This window comes from Ascaphus truei, chromosome 2 (assembly GCF_040206685.1).
Source record: "Ascaphus truei isolate aAscTru1 chromosome 2, aAscTru1.hap1, whole genome shotgun sequence".
In the NCBI taxonomy this organism is placed as follows: Eukaryota; Metazoa; Chordata; class Amphibia; order Anura; family Ascaphidae; genus Ascaphus; species Ascaphus truei.
The window spans coordinates 420,520,251-420,542,501 of NC_134484.1; positions in this window are offsets into that span (position 1 = coordinate 420,520,251).

Sequence of the window (22,251 nt, forward strand, 5' to 3'; positions counted from 1 at the left end):
CTGGGTAAGTGGAGGCGCTGCGCTAGAATCCTTACCCCAGGCTCCCAGCTAGCGGAGGCTCATATCTACTGGAGCCGCAGGTTAAGTGCAGCACTAGTAGTCCCTTAGGAAGGTGTTCAGAAAAAGGGCTACATTTGGAGGCGCTGCTGAGATTCAGACCTGGGGTGCCCCAATATTTTTTTCTCAATTGTGCAACAAGTATTCCACCATGTCTGTGCCCTCGCCGCTTGAGGTGCACAAGTGGGCCCAGCGGCATGAGGTCCCTCTGACACGTGTTTTTAGCCTGGGGCATGTCCCCGCCGTTCTCTCACTTGGCACTGTAACAGACCATGTCAGAAAACTCCCGCTTATGGACACTGCCCGAGTGCAAGACCACTACTATGATCGGGACCAGTTGTGGTGCAAAATATTATATGTCACAGAACAGGACATATGCCCCGAAGCTCTGGCCTTGGTACTACTATTGCCTGAGGCCCCCGGCGTACGCTGTCCCATAGTGCAAGTGGACCCCAACGAACCACTGGCCGCTTCTACCCCCCAGAGGGGGTATCCCAGCTCGTTAGGTGCCGTCACCAGCGGCTCCGACCGCACCCCTGAAAACAGTTTGCACCCTCGGTGGCCTGCTGCAATGGGCCTTGGTGCTTTATTCACCCCGTCCGTCCTGAGGCCCGCCCTGAATAGACTCAGTATGCCCCGACTAGATGCCTACTCCCCCGCCGGGGGTAGCCTAATGGATAATGCCTCTATCCCTGTGCTCGCAGAGGCCATCCATCACTCCACACAGGCCCACCAATACCGGAAGTTAAAGGCGTTCTCAGGTGACAAACCCACACCTCAGGGAGAAGTTGGATTTGAAGAGTGGCTGGATCACATGGAACAGGTACTGACTGAATGGTGCTGCACTGACGCCGTCCGTCGACAGCGTATCGTGGAATGTCTCCGACCCCCAGCGTCCCATATGGTGCACTGCTATCGGGACAATCACCCGGATGCTGATGCGGTGGGACTCATTTACTGCCTTACCAAGGCCTATGGAGCCCCTGTGGACGTCTATGCCCTGATGGCCAAGTTTCATGCGTTGGCCCAGAAAGAGGGAGAAATGGTGTCCGACTTTCTCAGACGTCTGCATCTGGATCTGTGGACCCTGGTGAGAAAGGGCGTGGTACCGAAGGTGGATGCCGACGGATTGCGCACTACCCAGCTATTGAGGGGGCTCCTGCCCCTGCATCCGGTGTCTGTACGTGTCAGCGGCTGCCTAGTACCCGGACAAGCCTTGGCGTTCAGTGATCTAATGGACCGAGTACAAGCGCATGAGACTGTACTGCTGGGGCGTGACTTAACCCCTGGAAAGAAGGCGTCGGGTGGAAACAAGGACACCAAAAAGTCAGAAGCTAAAGGCGAGGCCTTGGAGAGCGGGGACCCCGACAAAGAGGTTTCGGAGGCGGCGACCGTTGCCCGGCACCGCCCAGTGTCGGGGCGAAACTCACCTCCCGCCCGAAGTGACACCTACCTCAGTCAAATCCAGTGTTACACTTGCAGGAAAATGGGACACCTTCGGGCGCGTTGCCCCTCCCAACGGAGAACGGCGTCTCGACCAGCTCAATCTATGCCGTGCGCTCCCCAGGACGGTAGAGCCGTGGCCCTGCCCTCAACGAGCAATCGGATCGGACCCGCTGCCATCGTTCGGGTAGTAATTGAAGGCATCTATGCTTCGGCATTGATGGATACGGGATCCAGGTGACCATAGTGTATCGGCCCTTCTATGACCAACACTTACATCGGCTGCCGCTGTTATCCGCTGACTCCTTACGGTTGAGGGGGCTGAGCCACGAAGACTATCCCATCAATGGAGTGGTAAAAGTACATCTGGACATTCCCCAGCTGAACACCGGTAAGCACCACCCCATGGAAGTGGAAGCCTTAGTGTGTCCCGAGCCACAAGACCACCCCAGCGCCCCGATAATCATGGGGACCAACACCGACATTGTGCAGTCGGTGATCCGCATGTACCTACAAGAAGCGGGCGAAGCCCCGCTGCTAGCCCTCGCTACGTGTCCGGCCCTCCAAGAGGCTTGCGGTAAAATTGCGACTGAAGAGGAGCATGGGATGCTATACAGTCAAGAGTGGGGACTGACCCAGATCCCGCCCCGGGAAGGGAGAATGATGATCGCGGCCTGCCACTACCCGGACAGACGTCTGGAAGATCAGCTCTTTTCCCTGGAGAGCACGACACAGGATGATCAGCGGCTTGGCTATGAACTCTTAGCTTCCGTAAGAGAGTGGCCGGGGAAGATTCCGGACAGAACCTGGGTGTATGTGCAGAATATCTCCCCGTACCCCATGTGTATCGATTGTCGGCAGCCGCTGGGCAGAATATACCCGGTGGTACCCAAAAAGAAGGCTTTGGAAGGACGGCCGGCGGCCACCACTCATGCAGTGGCCCCCCTATTGGCCTTTGACTTCGGAGACTCGCCGCTAACGGCAGACTGGAGAAAGAGATTGCAGACCAAGCTAGGAGAACGACGATGGGTGTTCTCCACGAGTGATATGGACGTGGGGTGCAGTCGCAGCGCCCGCCATACCATTCGGATGAACGACACTGCTCCGTTCCGGGAGCGCTCCCGCCGTCTAGCCCCCCGAGATGTGGAAGAGGTGCGGAGGTTGATAGCCGAAATGGAGAAGGCTGGTGTTGTTCAAGGATCACACAGTCCCTACGCTTCTCCCATTGTGGTGGTCCGTAAGAAGAATGGGGCGGTGCGTCTATGCGTAGATTACAGAACATTGAATAACCTGTTAAAAATCTATCCTGAGGCTTCCGGTCGGAAAAGTGTCACAGCGCAAACTCCCTTCGGAGAGAGGTGGACCCCGGCTTGTGAACAAGCGTTCCTAAAACTGAAAGCCAGTCTAACACAGGCCACGGTACTGGCCTATGCTGACCCTGATCGCGAGTATGTGCTACACGTGGATGCCAGTTTTAGCGGACTAGGAGCAGTGTTGCACCAGAAACACGATACCGGGCTCCGCCCCGTGGCGTACGTGAGTCGAAGCTTGACCCCCAGCGAACAGAACTACCCTGTCCACAAGCTGGAATTCCTAGCCCTCAAATGGGCAGTAGTCGACAAGTTACATGACTATCTGTATGGGGTACAGTTTGAAGTGCGGACAGACAATAATCCCATGACGTACATTAATACGTCCGCCAAACTAGATGCGACCGGTCACCGGTGGTTGGCGGCGCTGGCCAACTACCATTTCAACCTCAAGTATAAACCAGGGCCCACCAACGTGGGGGCTGATGCCTTGTCACGAAGACCAGGGCTTCCACCTGTCCGGGATGAGGAGGTGTGGGAAGAGATTCCAGGGCCTGGTATACGGGCTCTATGCTCTACAGCCGCAGTAGTCGACAATCAGATCGCCTTTTCGGAACTAAGAGTAGCCGACTCATTGGGGTGCCAACCCCGGGCTGTTCCTCGGGCTTACCGAAGCGGGGACGGAATGAATATTACAGAAGACAAGATTATTCCCTGGAACAAGCTAGTGCAGTATCAAATTCAAGACCCCGTGGTGGAATTAGCCCGACAAGCTTTGCAGCAAGGAAACCCCTCTATCCTTAAGCAAGCCCCCAGAGAATTGGTGAAACTCCTGTTAAACGAGTTCGGAAAATTCGAACTGGACAATTGTCTCCTGTATTGGGTCATACCCTACCATAATCATCCCGACCGACGACAGCTATTCCTGCCCAAGATTCTGCGGAATATGGTCCTTCGGGCCCTACACGACGATCATGGCCATCTAGGTGTCGACAAAACATTCGGGTTACTTCGGGACCGGTTCTACTGGCCAAAGATGAGGGACTCCGTAGAGGTTCATTGCCGACAGTGTACCCGCTGCATACAAAGGAAGACCTTACCCATTCGAGCTGCCCCCATGGCGCATTTGAAAAGCTCTGGCCCCATGGATTTGGTGTGTATGGACTTCTTATGCATCGAGCCAGACTCCAGGGGTATCAGTAATGTACTAGTGATAACGGACCATTACACCCGATATGCCCAAGCATTCCCCACCAAAGATCAGCGAGCAGTGACTGTGGCTAGAGTATTATGGGAAAAATACTTCATGCACTATGGGTTACCGAATCGATTACACTCGGATCAAGGCAGAGACTTCGAGAGCACTCTCATTAGGGAACTGTTGAAGTTGTTAAATATAGCCACGTCACGGACGACTCCGTACCACCCTGAGGGGGATGCTATGCCTGAACGGTTCAACCGCATGCTACTTGACATGCTGGGGACACTAACTAGCTCTCAGAAGACAGAGTGGAGCAAGCATGTGGAGACACTGGTGCACGCATACATCTGTACCCGCCACGAGTCTACCGGGTATACCCCCTACTTTTTGATGTTCAGAAGGGAAGCGCGACTACCTGTGGATGTGCGACTGCGGATATCTACCGACGGGGTATCCAACAGAACGCATTTCCGATATATACAGAGACTGCAAGACAGTCTACAACAGACGTATAAATTAGCGGAAAAGACGGCGGCACAATTAAATGCGGGCAACAAGAGGCGCTATGACCACAAAGTGAGACATAAAGAGATTCGTCCGGGGGATGCTGTTCTTCTGTGTAATTTAGGCGTTCCGGGGAAACACAAGTTAGCTGATAGGTGGAGAGATGGGGTGTATGAAGTAGAATCACAGATGCCTGGCCTTCCGGTGTACCGCATCAAGGATTCAGAAGGCCGAGTAAAAGTATGGCATAGGAATCATCTGCTCCCCATACCTCAAGTAGGGGACAACGAATTGGAAGTGCCCACCGTTTCAATAGATGGTGAAGATGGGAATACAGAGGATGGCCTAGAGACTGTAATAAATGCCACCTCTGAGAATCCGATGGAGGGAACCTCTCAAAGGGGCCTTCCGACCGCAGGGGCATCTCCCGAAGGAGCTACGGGTAAAGAGCCCCTTGGTCCAACGACAGATACGCTGACTCCAGTGAGCCAGCCGTTAGATCCACAGAGCCCGTGCTTTGTGCCGCAAAGAGACTTTGTAGATTTGTTGAACCCCTCAAGGGCGGAATTGGGAATGCCCAGTGAAACTTGCTCTTCTCCAGAGGAGGTAGCCGAAGCCAAAGAACTGGTCAACCTCCAATGAGGATGGCGTACGACCAATTCGGGGCACCCCATTATGAGGCTCAGCAGTGGGCTCGCCGCAGAGTACAGTCGGTAGTAGTAATGTTCACTGATCTGTGCAATTTAATCTAGAGTGTCAGTAATGTACTGTGTGCGTTGACCTGTGTATAAAGTTATGTAAATATAGCCCAAGCGGGGACGTTGGGTTCTGAGGGGGGAGAGTGTAAGGGTGTGCTAAAACCCGGTGTGTGTGTATGGCAGGTTCTCTGACGGCACGGTATATAGGGTGCCACCATGTTGTTGCGCAATACTGCGAGGACACGGACAAGGTCGTGAGGTCGCGCGTGCATAAGGGGAGCGCGCGAACGCGGGGCCAATAAGGAAAGGCCCTGATAATGGATGGCAACTCCCGCGAGCTCTGGGGGCAATCACCTGATGCTAGGAGCCAATGAGAGGGCGGGGATTATGAGAACAGGAACAGGAAGCGTGGGGGCAGAGACCACGCTAGAGAGAGGAGCTCGGGACCAAGCGAGAGGAGCAGTGTGATTGCAGGGGGTCCGTGACCCGCCTGCATAGGCCAGATATTACCCCCAGGCCCATAGGAGATTTTCCCTGAGTCACCCTAGGCTGCGGTACTGTAGGGACGCCCGGTAGTGGAGAGTATTGTCATCTTAAATAGGGACAGCGCACGGAGTTGTGGACAGTCATCTGGGATCAGACGGCTGGACATCTCGGCGTCCGGAGGATCCGAGCGGGAGCAGCGGACACTTTGTGAAGAGGCGCCGGTCACCGCTGTGACCGGAAGGTACAATTGTAAATCAAGTGCACCAACACCGGTCATCAGGTGCTGATCCCGCCTTAGGATTAACTCTAGCAGGACATTAGCAAGTGGCTAGCGGACTAAGGTATTAGCTACCCTCTTGCAAGGACAAACCTCTCTAGAGTGTGGCAGAGCCACTGTTATACAGGACACTTCACTAGGAATGCGGCCGAACCGCGTAGTACAAGGACTTCAACGTATAGTATAAGTTATGTGTGATGTTATGTAGGGGGTAAGACGTGGTTACTTAGACACAGTAAACTTGGTTGCACGCATTGTTGGTATGTTTCATGCCCAGGGCGATCTTACGTAACGGGGATCCTGGGTAAGTGGAGGCGCTGTGCTAGAATCCTTACCCCAGGCTCCCAGCTAGCGGAGGCTCATATCTCCTGGAGCCGCAGGTTAAGTGCAGCACTAGTAGTCCCTTAGGAAGGTGTTCAGAAAAAGGGCTACATATCAAATGTATAAGGTATTTTCTACTAGATATGGCTAGTACAGCATGTGTGGAATAAAAACCAACCAGAACCTTAAATTCTAAAACCAATTACAAAATCAAAACTTATAGGAGGTGAGTGAAGAGTTATAACCAGTTAGATATATTTGGGGAAAATAAACCTTGGCTTTAATTCAGCTCGTAGCTTCAAACAATACAACTGTAATGCCGCAGACAAATAAACAAAGAGCCTATCCCCCGGCCCCAGGTCCCTATCTGAAGGTCACAGTCCATATCTGAACGGCTGGGAGGCTAGGCCTCTTACCAGCCTCTGACCCATAGTTCAAAGAGATAACTGTTATCAAGGGCTCTTTCCCTCAGTCCGGGTCTGGGTTGGTGTCCATGGGGTACATCTTCTGGCAGGTTCCAGTTACTGCTTTGTCCTGGAATAGATGGTCTGTTCCCTGTGATCCTTCTCTGTCAGTACACCTCCCATGTGCTTGAGCAAACCCCTGCAGTTCAAGCTGGAGGATTTTCTACCGTTTGATGAGCCAGGTGGAAACTGGTTAATTGTGTTTAGCTGGAATTTACCAGATCCCTGCTGGACTCAAATACAGGCTTTCTATTGAAGCCGAGAAAAAGGGAACAAGTTCCCAAATGCCAGTGCTCTAGAGTAAACCAAAAGGGGCCTATTCTAAAAGCCTCCATAAGCCACTTATCGAGCACTTATCGGCCAAAATGCCTACAGCTTTTTAGTAAGCCTCGATAAGTGGGCGAAGAAGGTATGAATCGCCAAAAATTCCAGCCATCATAAAAAAATAAGCCACTTATCGGCAGGTTATGAAATTCGTGCAATTCTAGTAGCCGCGATTAGTTATCGAGGTCTATCGAGGCTAATCGCAGCTCTAGAATGGCGAGTTTATCCCAAAATCCTCACGCCAAGAAAAGTTGGTGTGAGGCTGGTAAGAAGCGGCGATACAGGACATAGAAAAAAACTGCTTTTTTTTCTGCAGTGGATTGAAGCTGGTGTTCTCTGGAACTGATACCATCGGATATCGATACTAATCCTGTGGCCAATTTTTTTTGCAATACATTGGAATAAATACACCCCCCTCAACCCTGCCCCCCCCCCAACACATACAGTACTGTAATGGGCGAAATAACTACAGTATTATCCAGATATGGATAATAGCTCATTTGCCCATTATAAAATCAAACATTAGCCAGCCAGTATAAATAAAATAAATACATCTTTCTACTTACCCCTACCAACATGAAGGGCATCCTCATCAGCATACTGCAAGTCCATGTCCTCCGATGCCAGCAAGAATATGTGAAAAAATACAATCTAATGGCCCCTAACCCCTTAATCACACTATAGTAATTAAGAGGTTAACCCACCCTCCGCCGCTACCCACCTGGGAGGCCTAACCACCCCGGGCCCACTATACCCAGCCTCTACCCACTGATTTGGATAGTGGTACATCATACCCATATAATTTAGGCATGATAAGCCACTATAGAAGTCAATGGTCACCCTAATAAAAAAGCACGAAGGCCAAAAATACACAATAATAAAAGATATACACAAGCACCTAAACACCCCAATTCAATAGATAAAAGCAGTAGCCAGCCAATTAAATAAATAGAAGCACTAACCAACAAAACAATTAATTTTAAACACTAGACAACAAAACAATTAATGCATTTAAACCAGTAGCCAACAAAACAAATAATTAATTTAAAACGCTAACCAATCCTAAAATGTACTTAAAACAAGCCATCCAAATTCTAAACAATTGAATCCAAACAATAAAAACAAATATTTTTTTTTACAATCAATTCAAAACAAGCATTTGCCAAAAAAATGCACTGGCTGTCACTGTATTTATCTTTAACCTAAAGGGGCACAGATTAATACATTATCAGTAAATTGGCAATCACAAACATAAAAATAAATAAATACAATGAAAAAAATACATTTACATACATTCAAAATTTTACTTACCTTTAAAAGTCTTTAACCTCCGAATTCCGTTGTATCTGCTATCTCTCGTAGCACGACGTCAACACCCGCAATTCAACGACATCCACCTTAAAGAGCAGTATCAGGTTAAAAATGTTTTCTTTCTTTTATCTTTTGTCACCGTCTTCTTTCTTCAGTCATTATTTTTATCTTGTCTTTAATCTTCTATCTTCATCTGTCAATCCAAAACCCAATGGTAAATCCAGAACAGGATGTTCTCCAAGGGAGGTAAGTCACATCCTTAAACAACATGGCTATGTCACATGGTATTAGAGTAAATGGCATTGAATAAAATTGTATTTATTTCATTTTATGTTTGTAATTGCCCATTGACTGATAATGTATTAATCTGTGCCCCTTTAGGGTACAGATAAATACAGTGCCAGCCAATGCATTTTTTTGGCAAATGCTTGTGTAGCCAGGTTCCCCGTATTCACCCTTATCTCCGCTGCAATGGGAGAATAAGGGAAGGTTGCAGAGTGTGCAGGGAGCGCTCCGGTGCACCGGAGGCTCCGCGGTGGACCGAGTGTTCAGGGCGCCACCATTTTGGTACTTGCGCTGCGCAGTGAGTCCCTTAGGCGACGGCAATGGAAGAAAGGTCGCGCATGCGCAGCAAGTGGTGGCAGTAGCGCGCGAAGCACGGACCAATCAGAGGAGGGTTAGAGCAGGGGACTACGAGTCCCATGAGCCTCAGTCAGAACAGGTGACGCCATGGAGCCAATAGGGTGACAGGATCGTGGCTGGAAGATATAGGAGGTTACGCAGGGAAGCACATTAGGCAGAGAAGACCGGGAAGGGGAAGAGGTAGGAGCTCTGCATGTAGAGAGGCAAGTAGCCTCTACACTAGGCCCGAATACCGCCAGGCCAAGGTTCGCCCCGAGTCACAGTCAGTTAGAGTTAATGGACCTGTCAAATTAGTGAGAGAAGTGTCAAGACCTAAAGACTGTCGCGTCACCATCCCGGAGATTTGGGACCAGACCTCTTCAAGCACCATCATTAGCCAACCGGGTGGGATCGCCCCGGAAGGTACCACAGGCAGATCTGCGTCGTTGGATCCTTTGCGAAGTCTGTTTGCAGGCCCGAGCGCAGGAGCTCTCGGCAGGTAACATCCATTAAGTGCACCAACTATAATATCATTCAACAAGTGGCTGCGCAGTCACACACACACTTACTTTGGGGGGTTGTGGTGTGGGGTATTGGACACGGTGTGGGAACACGGGGAAGGGTCGCGGCCTGTGAGACGCGTTAGTTATTGTATCTCCTGGCAGAGTAACATTGAGTTGAATGACATGCATGGTTGTATTTTTCCCGCAGTAAAGCTACTGTTTCTTTTATATGTCTTGTGAGTAATATTGTATTATTGTCTTGTGAGGAACAACTCCCGCTCTGCTGGGAGCCGTCGCAGGCGGAGGCGCAGCACTTGGTAAGAGATTATCCATATATATATATATAAAAATTTTGCCCCAGGCTCTCTGTGGCAGAGGCTCAGGCCCTGCAAGCCAACAGGTTAGACAGCATTGGTAGTAACTGTGTCAGAAGGAAACAGGGCTACACTTGTTTTGAATTGATTGTAAAAAAAATTGTTTGTTTTTATTGTTTGGATTCAATTGTTTGGAATTTGGATGGCTTGTTTTTAGTACATTTTAGGATTGATTAGTGTTTTTAATTAATTAATTATTTGTTTTGTTGGCTACTGGTTTAAATTCATTAATTGTTTTGTTGGCTAGTGTTTAAAATGAATTAATTGTTTTGGTGTGTAGCCCTGGTAAATTTATGGGCTATATTTCTACTCTCCTCCTGGCAGTAATCCCTGTGTAAGGGCAGGTCTGCCAGGAGTTATCATAGGTTTCCCCCACCTCAAGCACTTGCACTGAGATAGTGAAGGGAGGTCACCTGACTCTGTGTCCAATCAAGAGGCACAGGGGTGGTGCCTGCTGAATCTACTTATGGCAGTGCAACTTTCTATTTAGAGATTTAGTTGGAGTGTGTTATTAGAAGGTTAGAGCCTAATGAGTAGAGATGATAGAAATAGATAGGTGGACCAAGTACCTCTCACCCTGCTTAGGGGGTGAGGGAAGAGCTAGCCCCACTCTGGGTGACCCTTAGGCCCAGAGTGGAGGCAGGGACATCTTGAAGGAGGACAGCTGACTGGCTGTGTATACACTGCATTGACTGCTACTGCTGAGAGGATAATAAAGAGCTGCTGTTATTTAAAAGAGACCCTGTGTGAGACTGGAATCTCTCATCCCTGGGAGGGGATTCTGCAGTAGGGATTCCATCCTGTATCCCTGGGGCCTACTACAGATGGAGGTGCTGCACCATTAGAGGAGAACGAAGGCACCCACCCCAGAGACCTGTCCTGTTGTCCCCCATGTCACCACGGGAGACTCAGGCCCTCCTGTTGCCAGCAGGAACGCACCACACACAGACATGTAGCCAGACCATGAAACACCCTAGGGTACCCGATATGAGGTTGGGGGGGGGAAGGGAGGTGTTGATGGGCTACAATTGGAGGCGCAGCTGTGATCAGACCTGGGGTGCCCCAATAGTTGTAGAGTACCAAAAGTATGCCAAGAAAGATGTTACCAACCACAAGCCACGAGGTCCATATCTGGGCCAGTACGATTCAGGAGCTGCATAGTAAAGTGGAGGCATTGGGGAATGTTCCTGCTCATGTGGAGGGGACTGCGATTCTGGAGTCCCTAAAGGAACTCCTGGACCTAGACGGAATGTTGGCAGATCAGAAAATATGCAGGGAAAGTGCCCTACCCGAAGGCTACCCCCTTATCTATGCAAAGATCCCTAGTGTAGTTAAAAAGACTGTAATCAAAATGGAGGCTCCATCATCAGGAAATGCTAACAGTGAGTCAGACCTAAAATGGCGTCTCCCACCAAGTCAGGGGAGTGCCCATGTTGCATGCCACCAGCTGCACGAAAATGTTTTGCAGAAACTTGTCTGGGTCTGGCGGGAAAACCCGAGCCCTGCCCCTGCGATGTGAGTGGCTCAGCACAGAGACAGAATACCCCCTTGATAGAATGTGTCCCTCCTTTGGATTCCACCATGGGGAGGAAGCACAGTGATCCCCTGTCAGTAACTTCTGTTCCCCGTAAGAAAGGTAAAAGCTGCCGCAAATAGCATCCTCAGTTGTATGGAGTCTGGAGAAGAAAGGGAGGGGACGTATCCTTTCTGTTGTGCCCATGTTTACAAAAGGACTTAAAATTGTCTGGTGGTATGGACTTTGACCCCTTTAAGCTACCAGCAGAATATCAGGGGGAAAAGTGGATGATGAGGGATGTACACGATGTGTCTGTAACCAGTGTGACTTCCCAGGTGGCAAATTGACCTGGGGACCCAAGTGTGCCTGCTGCAGAGCACAGTTCCTGAAGCCAGTGTGCTGCTGCGGCCTACGAAACTCGCCATGAAAGGAGTGATCGACTTCAATACTGGGCCAGTCAATGCAGGTAACCGATCTACCTCCCACACAGAAGTTTCGGAGGGCTCGTGCACTCTAACCGTGGTTCCAGAGTCGGTTCCAGAGTCGAAACCCACAGAGAAAGGTGCGAATTACCTCTCTACTGGGGTGGTCGATGCTGACAACCCATCTACCCCAGCCACGGAGGTTTCTGAGGGCTCGTGCGCTCTAACCACGGTTCCAGACTCTGTTCTAGAACCGGAAGATTTTCACGCTACCTTGATCAAAATGGACAGCTGCGACGTTGTGGTTGCACCGAGTCAGTGTGCTATAACAGATGTTCCAGGGGGTCCGTGCACCCCGGTTCTAGACTCGGTTCCACACTCAGGACCGCAGATTCCAGATTCCGGAATCACAGGGTAAGGTATCTCTACCCCCACCCTCTCTTAGTGATTCCAGCAACCAACAACTCGTGGTGATGCGCAATCCGGCGGACCACTCGAGTGAGGCTGAAGTTAAAGAGCCATGTACCTCATCTACTGAGGGCCCATGGGCCCTACAATGGCCAGTCTGGCCTACTACAATGCTGGTACCATCATTCTTAGGCCTGGGACCAGTATCTAACGATTCCAAGGGTGTTGAGTGTGAGCGCCCAGGTGACCGCGGAGCACTGTGGCTCCATATGTATGGTTACCAGGGCGCTTGGCTCGCCCCGGCATCACGTCCTGGCGGAGGTGTCCCCCTTAGAATATCCCTACCAGACGGTAACTGTGGATCAACCACTACAGCCCACCTGCCGGGTGGAGAGAAGAGTCAGCAACCAGCGGAGCGGCGAGGCACCATCCCTTTACTCCCTACAGGATGTGATGGAGATATCCGGTGAAGAGGCCCTGTTCGGCGCTTGCTTCAATTCCAGGGATCACCAAGCTCATCTGTCTCAAGACCCAGATCTCGTGAGGTATCCAGGAGACATCACTTCAGAAGTGGCTGGTGGAGCAAACCAGGACTGTGCTGTGACCGCTCTAGTAACTATTGCCTCCTTCATGCGCAACATGGAGCGCTTCATTCACCATGTGGTGGACCACGGGAAAGGTCAAGACCTCCTAGCCTACCGCATCCATGCCGCGGATGGCCGGGTAAAGGTCTGGCCAAGAGACACTGTGCTGTTCCTTCCACCAGGGGGAGGAAGTAGTATGGAACCAGTGACTGTTGCACCTGAGCATGATCTCCAAGAGATTACCCAGGCGGAGGCTCACAAAAGTCAAAGTGAGGTAACCCCACATTATCAGTTAGGTCTCAGCAAACAGCTAACACTCAGCTGGCCTCGGTTATTACTGTGGTTGTTATGTTGTGTACCATTGATGTTAAAGCATATGTGATAAGTTGTATACTGTATATCATGCCCTGCATTTTTATTATATAACTTTGTGCTGTGTTACGCTGTCCTCCAAGCAGGATGTTTGTATTTTCACCAGTGGGACAGTGTAGAAGGTCCCCCCTGGTCCCCCTTACCCTCGCTCCGGTGGGGGCTGTTTCTGCTGTGGGAGCGATCGCGTCACTGGGGGCACCCGGCGGGGTCGGAGGCAGTGCGTCGCCATCTGGTTGTGTCCGCACATGCACAGAGGTTCGCGCAGGCACCGAAGCGACACGGTGGCCATCTTGTGTTTGGTGTTAGGCTCCCGCATGCGCAGACGCGAAGCGGCAGCCATTACTGAAAGGGAGGTAGGATCCAGATGGCGCCATGTAGTGCAGGGAACCCTAGAAGTCACGCATGCACAGTTAGGGCGATGCGACAGCCATTACAGAGTTGCGCAGGCTCAGCGGAGAGTAGCGGCGGCCATTACAGATCATGCACGCGGCCCCAATAGGAAAGAGGGCCATGGAGGACTACAGCCCCCAGAATGCGTAGAGGCGGACAGGCCACCTGATACCAGGGGGCCAGTAGGGCTTACAGCTTTCCCTGAAAGGAAAGATACATTGTAGTGTGCTGCAGTGAGGAAGCAGAAGAAGCTGGGACACAGACAGGGGAGGGTGTGTAAGTGTAGAGAGCAAGTGGCTCATACACTAGGCCAGACATCCCCTTTAGGCCCCAGCTCGGCCCCAATCACCTCAGCTTGTGGTTACTACAGGGACTCCCCTTAGATAGGGACAGGGTCCTGTTGAACCCAGACAAGTGAGGGTACAGCCAGGAAGAGGAATATCCTAGTCAGTGATTGCAGTGAATCACTCTCTGCAAGTGCAGAGACTGTCATATCTATCCGGGTGGGATCGCCCCGGAGGAGTGTCGTGGAAGGCATCGCGACGGCGGAGCCTTTGCAAAGATTGTCTGCTGGTCCGAGTGCAGGAGCGCTCGGCAGGTAACCCTACACCTAAGTGCACCATCTATAACATCCTCATACTTGTGGGCCGCGCGGTCACCACACACTTGGGGTTTGGATGTGGGACAGTGGACACGGTGTGGGGACACGGTGGAGGGTTGCGCCCTGTGTTGGTGCTTTGGGTAGTTGTGCCATTAGTATTATAGTGTGATAAGAGTTTATAGAGTGAGAAGTGTATGCATATTGTTATAGTAAAGACCGTTGCTATTTTACATCAAGTGTATGTGTTCATTTGAATGTGTCCTGCGAGGAACAACTCCCGCTCTGCTGGGAGCCATCGCTGGTGGAGGCTCAGGCCTCCTGTGAGCGTAACAGGTAAAGCCCCACACTGGGTAACACATATTGATTCTCCTCGCATGCACCCTATCTGCAATTGGGGGTCGAGGGGGATATGGGTTACAATTGGAGGCGCTGCTGAGATCATCAGGACAGGTTTTCAGTGAAGCAGGACTGGAAGTAGTATGTACACTTTCAGAGCAAGTGCTGCAGAAAGATGGGCATTTTTGGAGACTAGGGGTAGTGAGGAGGGACTGTCCTCTCGCATATTACACCCTAGGTGCCCTAAGAGGGTGATGTAGATTTGGATACACTTGGCTATAGCTGTCCTAGTCACAGATAGTGTAGGATGCCTATGGGAGTAGCCTGGTTAACTTGGGACAGGAACTTCAGCATAAGGGTCTGCACTACGAGTGGCCAAAAGTAGGTTGACGCCAAGTACTGCTGGAAGTCCCAGTACACTACCCAGTATCCAGAATACATACCACAGAGTGCTTGTAATGAACCGTCTGCGAGTGCGTTGTACAAGGAGACAGTTCTGCCTAGCCTGGGGTATGCCATGCGTTTTTATCACTGGTTAGAGCACTATAGAGAGTAGTGAGTGCATAGGGACGAGTTGCACTTTAGGCACTGAGAGTAGCGCTATCGTGGGCTTAGAGGGCTCATTAAAGATGGTGGCGATAGATACATGTGCCCTGTGGGGAATGGAGGAGGTTAAAATGGCGACTGCGGTGCCATTCACTGCAACACGTGTTGCAGCCAATCCAAAATGGCGACTCCCGCCAAGCCTAGATCGCGCACATGCTGCGTGCAAGTAGGCTGTGTGAGAAATGTGGAGAGAAATGTGCAAGGGTTTGGTGCCAAAACCAGAACTCCAGCTAAAAGAAGGGAGCAGCGCGAAAGCTGTAGCTGCGCCCACCTGTGCAGTGACAGGCCAAAGAATGAGCCCACATCACCCAAAGAGAAAGAGTGCCCCACCTCTACCATCCACCAGAGGGAGGGGGCACGCCAAGAGCCAATCACAGCGTTCCGCACAGGCTGAAGGAGGGACAGGAAGTGAGACTCAGAAACCTCACTCTTGTTTGGCTGGCGACAGAGAAGGAGTTACTTGTCGAGTAAGCAAGCTGATTGAATCAACCACTGCTCAAAAGATGGCTGATTTGAACGTGACTACTTATCAGCTTCTAGAAGGCTTCCTGGTTGTCGAGGTTGATGGGTGAGAGTATCTGCGGTGCCTGTGCGTCCAATGCAGGTCACCTGGGCCTGCGGCGAGTACTACAGCACGGTGCCAACAGTGTGGCATTTTATACCTCTGGCCTACCGAGCCATACTCTACTTTTGTGATGCCACGAGAGGCCTCTCCAGCGACGCTGATCAAAGTGGAGGAGGCGGATGTGAAAGCTGCCCTGATCCCATATATCACCCCTGCTGTAGGGATCCAGGCCCAGCTACTAAGAGGTGTTTCGACGGAGAGGAGAGCCACCGCCGTGGAGGTGCCGGAGCGGGCCCGTTTCGTGCCTATATCCACTGGCGGTGCAGCGAGGACAAGATGTTGCTCCCCAGCGGAGGTGCCATTGCCGTCCTCGTCGGATTACGAGAGAGGAAGCCTGTCATCGGTGGTGATGCGCCGGCCGGCAGACCACCCAAGCTGTGAGAGACGGAGTCCACTTACCCAGGAGACATGGCAGATGAGTCCGAAGACCCCCTGACGGCGAGCCCCATAGTGTCTAAATAACTTGCTATTATAATGTTTATGAACAAGGTGTATCCAGATAAGCATGAATTTATACATAGGAAAAAAGTCAATGATGTTCCCAGATTGGAGAGAAAAACCTTGACGATTGCAACAAGAGGGAATGTCTGAAAAACACCATCAAAGTGGTAGATAGATTAGATAAGCAGAGAGGCTCTTGGGGGGAAATCTAGAGTATGAACTGATAAAGGTATCCTGTGGTATCTGCCATTGAAGTCAATTGCAGTAAATGCTTGATCACAGTGTGACTTCTCCCATTGACACTTAGTGAAGCCCGGTGATGGAGTTGTAGTTGTGAGAGCATATGGAAGAGTAGAATCTGTTTCAGCCTGTACAAACCAAGAGAGATGGAATCCAAAAAACACAAATTGAGATTCTCACAGATGGGGTGGAATGTAATACTTTTTTCTGAAACGGAAACCTTTAAATTAAAACTATGTGCTTAGCTTTACTGTTGCAATGTATGTTTCTTGCAATAATCTATTGAATATAGAGGTAGATCTTTAATGCATTGGTTGCATGTTGCTTTAACTAAAAGTTGTGCCTTAGAAACATTTTGGACAACTGCTGTGGTGATAAACCAAAGACCAGCAAGAATGGAAAGCATAGCTGGTAATTATTGAGAAAGTCTATGTTTAATCACAGATTTCCTGACTTTGTAATTTAAACTTCACTAATTGTTTTTCGGGTTTTGGATTCACATAATGCAGTCCCACATACACTATCTCAAATCCAACAGCAGGATTTATCTTTGCAATTAGCTTTCATATATATAAACCACTCTGAGTCATTCAGCTGCTAAATCAAGATATGTCTCGCTAAACAAACTGTTTTTTTTTCTTCAAAGCTCTACCCTCAGGGATGAAAAGACCACTACATATACAATTATTTCATATCACAAACACTAATTTACATAAACACCATTGGATATTGCTTAAAGGGAATTAACCTGTATTATAATCAGGGTTAGAATGCCACTAAGTATTTGTATCTGTGTTGATTCAAAGCAACATTTAGTAAAAAGCTTATGTATATATATATATATTCAGCCCTTTTGATGATGTCCCAGACGTGTGTTTGGTTTCAACTCCATTCATTCTTTTTCCTATATATTGTAGTAATAGCCAGCATACATCTAGCCTACTTCTTTGAGTTGTAAGAAGCTTCTGAATTATCTTCACATTTAGGGTTTGTGACGGAGCGGCTTGTAGGCGAGGTCAGTAAGACGCTAAGGCGCTAAGGTAAAACTTAACTGTAGTGGTTTATTCTCCACAAAACCACTAAACATTAAGTGCACTGTCCCTTTAAAGAAAACCAAAACATGAAATAAACACCTATCCCCTTTAGGGAAATTAACTTTATGCTCTGGCCCTTTCTAACTGGGCCGCCAGCTAAGCTGGTTACCAACCCCAAAACCTATAAAACAATACCAAGACCAGGGAACAATATATATACAGTGGTGTGAAAAAGAAAGTACACCCTCTTTGAATTCTATGGTTTTACATATCAGGACATAATAACAATCATCTGTTCCTTAGCAGGTCTTAAAATTAGGTAAATACAACTTCAGATGAACAACAACGCATGACATATTACACTGTATCATGATTTATTTAACAAAAATAAAGCAAAAACAGAGAAGCTATGTGTGAAAAGAAGAAGAAGAAGAAGAAGAAGAAGAAGAAGAAGAAGAAGAAGAAGAAGAACTGAAAGCTTTCCAGCGTGACTTCTAAATTAATCTGGGTGGGAAAGAAGCCAATAATTAAACTTACACCTTCTATAGATCAGATGGCATGACTTGTTGCAGCTGCAGAACTCTTGATTGAACAAGGAAGTGTAAAAGACAGACACAGGGAGCAGCATCTAGAGGGGATTACACGGAGACCCTGGGATAGGAATCCCCTATAATTACAAATAAGAGACTTTCTTATTGAACTTTGAATGTGTAGTACATGTTTTGGGTGATAACCAGTTTAGCTGGCGGCCCTGTTAGAGAGGACTGGAGTATGTTTAGGTAGTTTTCCCTAAAGGGAAAAGGGGTTGTTTATATGATTTGTTTTGACTTAAAGGATGGTGGGCCTGTTAGTGTATAATTTAACCCTGTAAATCAACCCTGTGTAGAAAAATAAATGTCCTGCCTTAAACTGGGACTAAAAGATACTGCAACGTGATGTGAGCATCTCAATTGGTGGAGTTTAATGCGGGCAGTCCAAAAGGTACTGAGCAGTGGAAATTCTGGGTTTTGAAAATAAATGCAGGGATTTAAAATGGCCACCCAACCACAGTGAATAACAGATTCTGCGAATGAAGTCTGTCCCACTGTGTATGACCAGTTGTGCTTACAGGATACACAGGAAAGGTGTGAAGAATTGAGGAAACAGCACCTCCAGAGGTCAAGGTGACGAATATAGCTGGAAGGGAAAATGTATCACAGATCACAGAGCTCCCGTCCGCAGGGATCCAGGCTTATTGACCAGAAGGTATTGCCTGGCAACAGTTTTTAAGGGGATCTCTACCCACCTATAATATAGTCATCATGATCCGGTGTTCCTTGCTACAAGGAAGTCCCCTACATTTGAGGAGCTATTGGGCCTGGTGAAAGGGCACGAAGCCTATACACGGTTACACACTCTTAAGAAACATAAAGACTCTCGCAAGGAAGAGACCAAGGAAGGAAGAGACTAAGGTCCCACAAGACAGACCTCTTCGATGCCTAGGAGATTGACTCCTAACTATGGTTCCAGTGAGACTTGAAGCAACCAGTGCTTCAACTGTCGCCAAGGTCATCATGCCAGGGACTGCCTGATGCTAGACGCTCCCACCCCTGGAGCCATGTCCGTAACCATGCACTCGGCAGAACAACCGTCCACATCCTCGGATAGTGCCCTTGCAGCACCCATTCCCAAAGAAGAGGCCCCACCGGATGCCTATAATTGAGTAGGACCCGCAGCTATAGAACGAGAACTAGTGGAGGGCGGCATCTACTCTTCAGTGTTGCTGAACACGTGGTCTCAAGTGACTATTATTTACAGACCATTCTACAACCTGCATTTGAAACATCTGCCAATGCTGTCGGCCCAAAAGATGAAGTTATGGGGTCTCAGAAGTGAAGACAACCCCATTGATGGCATGATCCAAAACCAACAAAACCCATTCCATAGAAGTGGAAGCCTTGATATGTCCTTAGCCCGGGAACATCCAAGTTCTCCCATCATATTAGGGACCAATGCGGATGTGGTGCGGGCCCTGATCCGGGTCTATTTACAAGAAGCTGGTGAGTTACCCTTATCTTCCCTGAAGATTCACCCCCTGTTCAAGGAGGAATGCCATAGAATCCCTGTCCAAGAAGGGTTTGGACAATTCTTCAACTTGGAGCAGGGGTTGACAGAGATTCCACCAGGGGGAGTGAGGCACATGGCTGCAGTACCTAACTACCCGGGACATGATTAAGCCGACTGGTACTTTACCCTAGACACCACGCCAGAAGAGGACACCAAGAGAGTTATTCAAGGTGGTACCAGAAATGAAAGAATGGAAGTATGCCCTTCCTTGCCAATTCAAGGTGGTCACACAGAATATCTCACCCCACCCCATGCGGTTTGACGTCGGTCAAGCACTGGGTTGGATATACCCGGTTACTCCAGTAGAATCCTTGGCTCATGTGAACGCCACAAGCCTACGAGATGCCCTGTAGTTCGACTTCATGGATTCAACCTTGCCTGTGGGGTGGAGGAAGTGGCTAGTGACAAGCTGTCGGAACGCCAAGCGGTGTTCTCCACCAGTGAGATGGATGTGGGCTGTAGCAAGAATGCACAACACACAATCCGATTGAATGACACCCACAGATGTGGAGGACGTGAGAGACGTCTTGAAGGAGATGGAAATGGTGGGCATCGTGACTGAGTCCCGAAGACCCTATGCCTCCTCTATTGTGATAGTACGCAAGAAGAATGGGTCCGTCCGCCTATGCGTAGACTACGCACCCTGAACCGCCATATGGTACCAGACCAATATACCCTATCGTGGATTGAGGAAATCCTCAATGCCTTATAAGGCAGTCAGTGGTTGAGTGTGCTGGATCTGAGGTCTGGATACTACCATATTGATGGAAAAGAACATCGGGGATATGAATCCCCGGGAATGCCTAGTCTATTTGGACTTGACTTGAATTCTGAACCTCTCTGGACATTGACCTCGGCTTACCCTCGACTCTGCGTACCTCTCCAACCCAGACCATGGCTATACAGACTTCTACGATTCTGACCTCTCCAACCACAGACCATGGCTTAACGGACATTGACAATTCTGACCTCTCCATCCCAAGACCTTGGCAAGTATCAGGACTAACCCACTCTCTCCAACCCAGACCCAGCTAAATTGACAATCTACCTGCCAGGCACGCTTCCGCTGCTGTGGGTGCTTGGTTCTGTACTTCCCCACCTCAGTACCGGGGTCCAGTCTTGCTTGTGAGCAGCGCAAGCATTACATAAGGGCAACAAGAAAAAAAAGTAATAGAATCTGTGGTGCTGTGTTTGTATCTATGTTCAGTGAACCCCAGATTAGATGTTTTAAGGGCAAAGGAACCCTTGGTCTCCACTAGTTTTGCTTTTTGCAATGACTGTTTTTTTCCATTTACAATTGTAAGTTACCTTGCCTTATATGTATAAACTTCACTACTTTTATATATACCTTATCTCTTCATGTAACAGCATTCCCTGTAAAACACTGTAGTGAGCAAACCTGTTTTATCTGTTAAGTATCTCCCCCCTCCATCACCTTCCCACCCCCTCTTTTCCATACTCACCTCTTTCCCTTAACCTCCACCTTTTGTTTTGTTGTATGACTTAAGACTGCAAAATAAAAATAAAAAGACTGTCAACAATTCTGTAAACTGTTTGTACAATATTTGTCTTTACAATATTTTCTGTAGATTGCGTAGGCAAAAAATGAGCACAAGGTGAATCATCACTCACAGTGGGAAAATTGTTCAGTGAACGCTTCCCTACTGTGCCTATGAAAGTGTTGTCTGTGCCCAATTATTTCTGTCGAATAACAATGTTAGCTTCAGGGCTTTTTTTTTCTTGCAAATAGATTAGGCTGCAGTCTTTTAAACATATTACCCATCAGTCCTCTGGATTATGTTATCAGCAGAAACAGATGGAGCATATCAGAACAATGTCAGTCATTCTGCACCTGTCGATCTGACATTAAAGACAACGAATTTAATTGCTTAGAAATTTAAAAGGATCAGTTTTGGTATCAAAGAATGAAGTAGTCAAGAGAAGCATTTCTTAGTGCTATTATCAATTTTAGCACACCATATGATGCCTGATTTAACATTTGTCTCAGTCTGCAACAAGGCAGGCCAATCGAACAAGAACACTGAATCAAATTTGTCATCATAACTCTGTGCCCAGGACATACTTGAAAACGAACGGTAACCCTCAATGTACTTCCTGGTAAAACATTTTTATAAATAAATGAAAGGTCAGTTTGTATGTTTGTCATCTAATATATGTTCAGTATACTATAACAATTTATACAATACTTTTCTTCATGAATCAACTACAATTTGCTTTTAAACTCCTTGAAAAGCTTGTATTCTCTCGTTTACTCCATTTTCTTAGTACCTGTTCTCTCGTGGACCCTCTTTAATCTGGTTTCCACACTGCTCACTCCACTTTACTCTCATTCACTAACACCTCCTCCTCTGTCGATCTCTCTATGAGCATACCCCAGAGGTTTGTCATGAAATCTCTTCTCTTTTCTCTCTACACACTCTATTTGGGTGACCTGTTCAAATTTTTGTGGTTCAAATACAACCTCTATGCTGATGAAACACCAATTTACTTTTCAATCCCTGACTTTATACCTGCTGTCCAGACCAAAATCTCTGAATATTTCTCCTCTATTTATAATCCTGGAGGGCCCTGTGCCGACTCAAACTTGAAAAGCCAAAGACTGACCTCATACTTCCTGCAAAGCCCTAGTGCCCCCTCATCCATAACTATTGGCAG